This window comes from Carettochelys insculpta, unplaced genomic scaffold, assembly GCF_033958435.1.
Source record: "Carettochelys insculpta isolate YL-2023 unplaced genomic scaffold, ASM3395843v1 scaffold_0074, whole genome shotgun sequence".
NCBI classification, from domain to species: Eukaryota; Metazoa; Chordata; order Testudines; family Carettochelyidae; genus Carettochelys; species Carettochelys insculpta.
In genome coordinates this window covers 30,001-35,000 of record NW_027439111.1, presented here as the reverse complement: position 1 = coordinate 35,000, position 5,000 = coordinate 30,001, and the positions used below count along the sequence as shown (strand labels likewise).

The 5,000-nt window shown below is 63.1% G+C and overlaps 1 non-coding gene across 1 annotated transcript; it reads left to right on the top strand.

Annotated features, from left to right (window-relative positions):
* The first annotated feature begins 3,000 nt into the window (after window positions 1–3,000).
* Window positions 3,001–3,119, top strand: LOC142006490 (5S ribosomal RNA). Its single transcript, XR_012643558.1, has one exon. It is a non-coding gene; the product is annotated as a 5S ribosomal RNA (ribosomal RNA).
* Window positions 3,120–5,000: the final 1,881 nt, after the last annotated feature.

Below are 5,000 nucleotides of genomic sequence, written 5' to 3'. Positions count from 1 at the left end.
GCCGGACTTAGAAAATTTTTCTCTCCAGCCCGGGACCGGGGTTGACCTGTTGTCCCTGCCGGACTTAGAAATTTTTTCTCTCCCGCCTGGGACCGGGGTTGACCTGTTGTCCCTGCCGGACTTAGAAATTTTTTCTCTGCCGCCTGGGACCGGGGTTGACCTGTTGTCCCTGCCGGACTTAGAAATTTTTTCTCTGCCGCCTGGGACCGGGGTTGACCTGTTGTCCCTGCCGGACTTAGAAATTTTTTCTCTGCCGCCTGGGACCGGGGTTGACCTGTTGTCCCTGCCGGACTTAGAAAATTTTTCTCTGCCGCCTGGGACCGGGGTTGACCTGTTGTCCCTGCCGGACTTAGAAAATTTTTCTCTCCCGCCTGGGACCGGGGTTGACCTGTTGTCCCTGCCGGACTTAGAAATTTTTTCTCTCCCGCCTGGGACCGGGGTTGACCTGTTGTCCCTGCCGGACTTAGAAAATTTTTCTCTCCCGCCTGGGACCGGGGTTGACCTGTTGTCCCTGCCGGACTTAGAAAATTTTTCTCTGCCGCCTGGGACCGGGGTTGACCTGTTGTCCCTGCCGGACTTAGAAATTTTTTCTCTCCAGCCTGGGACCGGGGTTGACCTGTTGTCCCTGCCGGACTTAGAAATTTTTTCTCTGCCGCCTGGGACCGGGGTTGACCTGTTGTCCCTGCCGGACTTAGAAATTTTTTCTCTGCCGCCTGGGACCGGGGTTGACCTGTTGTCCCTGCCGGACTTAGAAATTTTTTCTCTCCCGCCTGGGACCGGGGTTGACCTGTTGTCCCTGCCGGACTTAGAAAATTTTTCTCTGCCGCCTGGGACCGGGGTTGACCTGTTGTCCCTGCCGGACTTAGAAAATTTTTCTCTCCCGCCTGGGACCGGGGTTGACCTGTTGTCCCTGCCGGACTTAGAAAATTTTTCTCTCCCGCCTGGGACCGGGGTTGACCTGTTGTCCCTGCCGGACTTAGAAATTTTTTCTCTGCCGCCTGGGACCGGGGTTGACCTGTTGTCCCTGCCGGACTTGGAAAATTTTTCTCTCCCGCCTGGGACCGGGGTTGACCTGTTGTCCCTGCCGGACTTAGAAATTTTTTCTCTGCCGCCTGGGACCGGGGTTGACCTGTTGTCCCTGCCGGACTTAGAAATTTTTTCTCTCCAGCCTGGGACCGGGGTTGACCTGTTGTCCCTGCCGGACTTAGAAAATTTTTCTCTGCCGCCTGGGACCGGGGTTGACCTGTTGTCCCTGCCGGACTTAGAAAATTTTTCTCTCCCGCTCGGAACCGGGGTTGACCTGTTGTCCCTGCCGGACTTAGAAAATTTTTCTCTCCCGCCTGGGACCGGGGTTGACCTGTTGTCCCTGCCGGACTTGGAGCCCCAGGAGGGGATCGGCCACCAGGTCAACCTCCGCTGAAAGCGGCCACGGTTTACCTGGTGCCCGGGGAGCGAATCGGACACCAGGTCAACCTCAGCTGAAGCGGCCGGGGTTGACCTGCTGTCCCTGCCGGACTTAGAAAATTTTTCTCTCCAGCCTGGGACCGGGGTTGACCTGTTGTCCCTGCCGGACTTTGAAATTTTTTCTCTCCCCGCCTGGGACCGGGGTTGACCTGCTGTCCCTGCCGGACTTGGAGCCCGAGGAGGGAATCGGCCACCAGGTCAACCTCCGCTGAAAGCGCCCACGGTTTACCTGGTGCCCGGGGAGCGAATCGGACACCAGGTCAACCTCTGCTAAAGCGCCCGAGGTTGACCTGGTGCCCGGGGAGCGAATCTGACACCAGGTCAACCTCTGCTAAAGCGCCAGAGGTTGACCTGGTGCCCGGGGAGCGAATCGGACACCAGGTCAACCTCTGCTAAAGCGGCCGGGGTTGACCTGCTGTCCCTGCCGGACTTAGAAAATTTTTCTCTCCAGCCTGGGACCGGGGTTGACCTGTTGTCCCTGCCGGACTTGGAGCCCGAGGAGGGGATCGGCCACCAGGTCAACCTCCGCTGAAAGCGGCCACGGTTTACCTGGTGCCCGGGGAGCGAATCGGACACCAGGTCAACCTCTGCTAAAGCGGCCGGGGTTGACCTGCTGTCCCTGCCGGACTTGGAGCCCGAGGAGGGGATCGGCCACCAGGTCAACCTCCGCTGAAAGCGGCCACGGTTTACCTGGTGCCCGGGGAGCGAATCGGACACCAGGTCAACCTCTGCTAAAGCGGCCGGGGTTGACCTGCTGTCCCTGCCGGACTTGGAGCCCCAGGAGGGGATCGGCCACCAGGTCAACCTCCGCTGAAAGCGGCCACGGTTTACCTGGTGCCCGGGGAGCGAATCGGACACCAGGTCAACCTCTGCTAAAGCGGCCGGGGTTCACCTGCTGTCCCTGCCGGACTTGGAGCCCGAGGAGGGGATCGGCCACCAGGTCAACCTCCGCTGAAAGCGGCCACGGTTTACCTGGTGCCCGGGGAGCGAATCGGACACCAGGTCAACCTCTGCTAAAGCGGCCGGGGTTGACCTGCTGTCCCTGCCGGACTTGGAGCCCCAGGAGGGGATCGGCCACCAGGTCAACCTCCGCTGAAAGCGGCCACGGTTTACCTGGTGCCCGGGGAGCGAATCGGACACCAGGTCAACCTCCGCTAAAGCGCCCGAGGTTGACCTGGTGCCCGGGGAGCGAATCGGACACCAGGTCAACCTCTGCTACGGCGGCCGGGGTTGACCTGCTGTCCCTGCCGGACTTGGAAAATTTCTCTCCCCGCCTCGGACCGGGGTTGACCTGCTGTCCCTACCGGACTTAGAACATTTTTCTCTCCCCGCCCCGGCCCGGGGGTTAACCTCGGGGCGCACAGCTTCCCGGGTCTGACGTGCACGTCCTGTCACCTCCCGGGCCCGGCGTCCTCGTCCTCCCTTCCCCTTGGGCCGGCTCGGAGGAAGTTTTCCCTCGGCCCGGCCTCCGGGTTAATTGTTTGGGCCCGGCTGACTGAGGCCAGGCTGCTGACGCTAAAGCCCGGGGAGGCGGGGGCCTACGGCCATACCGGACCGAATGCCCCCGATCTCGTCCGATCTCGGAAGGTAAACCGTCCCGGGCCTGGCTAGTACCTGGATGGGTGACCGCCTGGGAATCCCAGGTGCCGTAGGCAGCTTTTGGCCCCAGCGGGGGTAGAGCGGGGCGTGTGTCTGCCGTGCGGGAGCAGGGAAGCCGTGAGGCCAAGGCGGCGCGACGGTCCTGGGGGGCGCTGAGGCCTTTCCCTCTGCCTGCCTGCGTGTCGGGGGCGGGGGGGCGGGCGAGGAAGCTTAGGCCCTCACCCGGTGCGGTGCGATGGCTTGGGTCGGGTCGGGGAGAGGGAAGAAAGCGTGTGTGGAGCGTTGGTGGGGCAGGTGTGTGTGTGGGAGTGCTGGGTGGGGCAGGCCGTTGAGGCGGTGGCGGTGGTGGTGTTTTTGGTGGGAGTGAGTTGGGGTCAGGTGGGTGTGGGGTCCCCCCCAGGGGGGGTGGATGGTCTGAGGGTTAAGGCTTGGAACGTGCGTCTTGGGGGACCGTGGGTGGAGGTTGTTGAGAGCGGGGAAGGCCCTGGGTCTCGGTTGTGGACTATTAAGCCCGGTGGAGGGGGACCGTGGGTGGAGGTTGTTGAGAGCGGGGAAGGCCCTGGGTCTCGCTTGTGGACTATTAAGCCCGGTGGAGGGGGACCGTGGGTGGAGGTTGTTGAGAGCGGGGAAGGCCCTGGGTCCCGGTTGTGGACTATTAAGCCCGGTGGAGGGGGACCGTGGGTGGAGGTTGTTGAGAGCGGGGAAGGCCCTGGGTCCCGGTTGTGGACTATTAAGCCCGGTGGAGGGGGACCGTGGGTGGAGGTTGTTGAGAGCGGGGAAGGCCCTGGGTCTCGGTTGTGGACTATTAAGCCCGGTGGAGGGGGACCGTGGGTGGAGGTTGTTGAGAGCGGGGAAGGCCCTGGGTCCCGGTTGTGGACTATTAAGCCCGGTGGAGGTGTTGCGTACGGTGGATGTAAGGGGGAGGGCGTATGAAGTGACCGAGGAGTGGGCAAGGAAACGGGGGGAAAAATTTGGAGGCGAAGGCGGCCGAAAAAGGGTGCGGTTGACCTGGTGCCCGGGGAGCGAATGGGCCACCAGGTCAACCCCCGCTGAAAGCAGCGGAGGTTGACCTGGTGCCCGGGGAGCGAATCGGCCACCAGGTCAACCCCCGCTGAAAGCACCGGAGGTTGACCTGGTGCCCGGGGAGGGAATCGGCCACCAGGTCAACCCCCGCTGAAAGCACCGGAGGTTGACCTGGTGCCCGGGAAGGGAATCGGCCACCAGGTCGACCCCCGCTGAAAGCACCGGAGGTTGACCTGGTGCCCGGGGAGCGAATCGGCCACCAGGTCAACCCCCGCTGAAAGCACCGGAGGTTGACCTGGTGCCCGGGGAGCGAATGGGCCACCAGGTCAACCCCCGCTGAAAGCAGCGGAGGTTGACCTGGTGCCCGGGGAGCGAATCGGCCACCAGGTCAACCCCCGCTGAAAGCAGCGGAGGTTGACCTGGTGCCCGGGGAGCGAATCGGCCACCAGGTCAACCCCCGCTGAAAGCAGCGGAGGTTGACCTGGTGCCCGGGGAGGGAATCGGCCACCAGGTCAACCCCCGCTGAAAGCAGCGGAGGTTGACCTGGTGCCCGGGGAGCGAATCGGCCACCAGGTCAACCCCCGCTGAAAGCAGCGGAGGTTGACCTGGTGCCCGGGGAGGGAATCGGCCACCAGGTCAACCCCCGCTGAAAGCAGCGGAGGTTGACCTGGTGCCCGGGGAGCGAATCGGCCACCAGGTCAACCCCCGCTGAAAGAAGCGGAGGTTGACCTGGTGCCCAGGGAGGGAATCGGCCACCAGGTCAACCCCCGCTGAAAGCAGCGGAGGTTGACCTGGTGCCCGGGGAGGGAATCGGCCACCAGGTCAACCCCCGCTGAAAGCAGCGGAGGTTGACCTGGTGCCCGGGGAGCGAATCGGCCAGCAGGTCAACCCCCGCTGAAAGCAGCGGAGGTTGA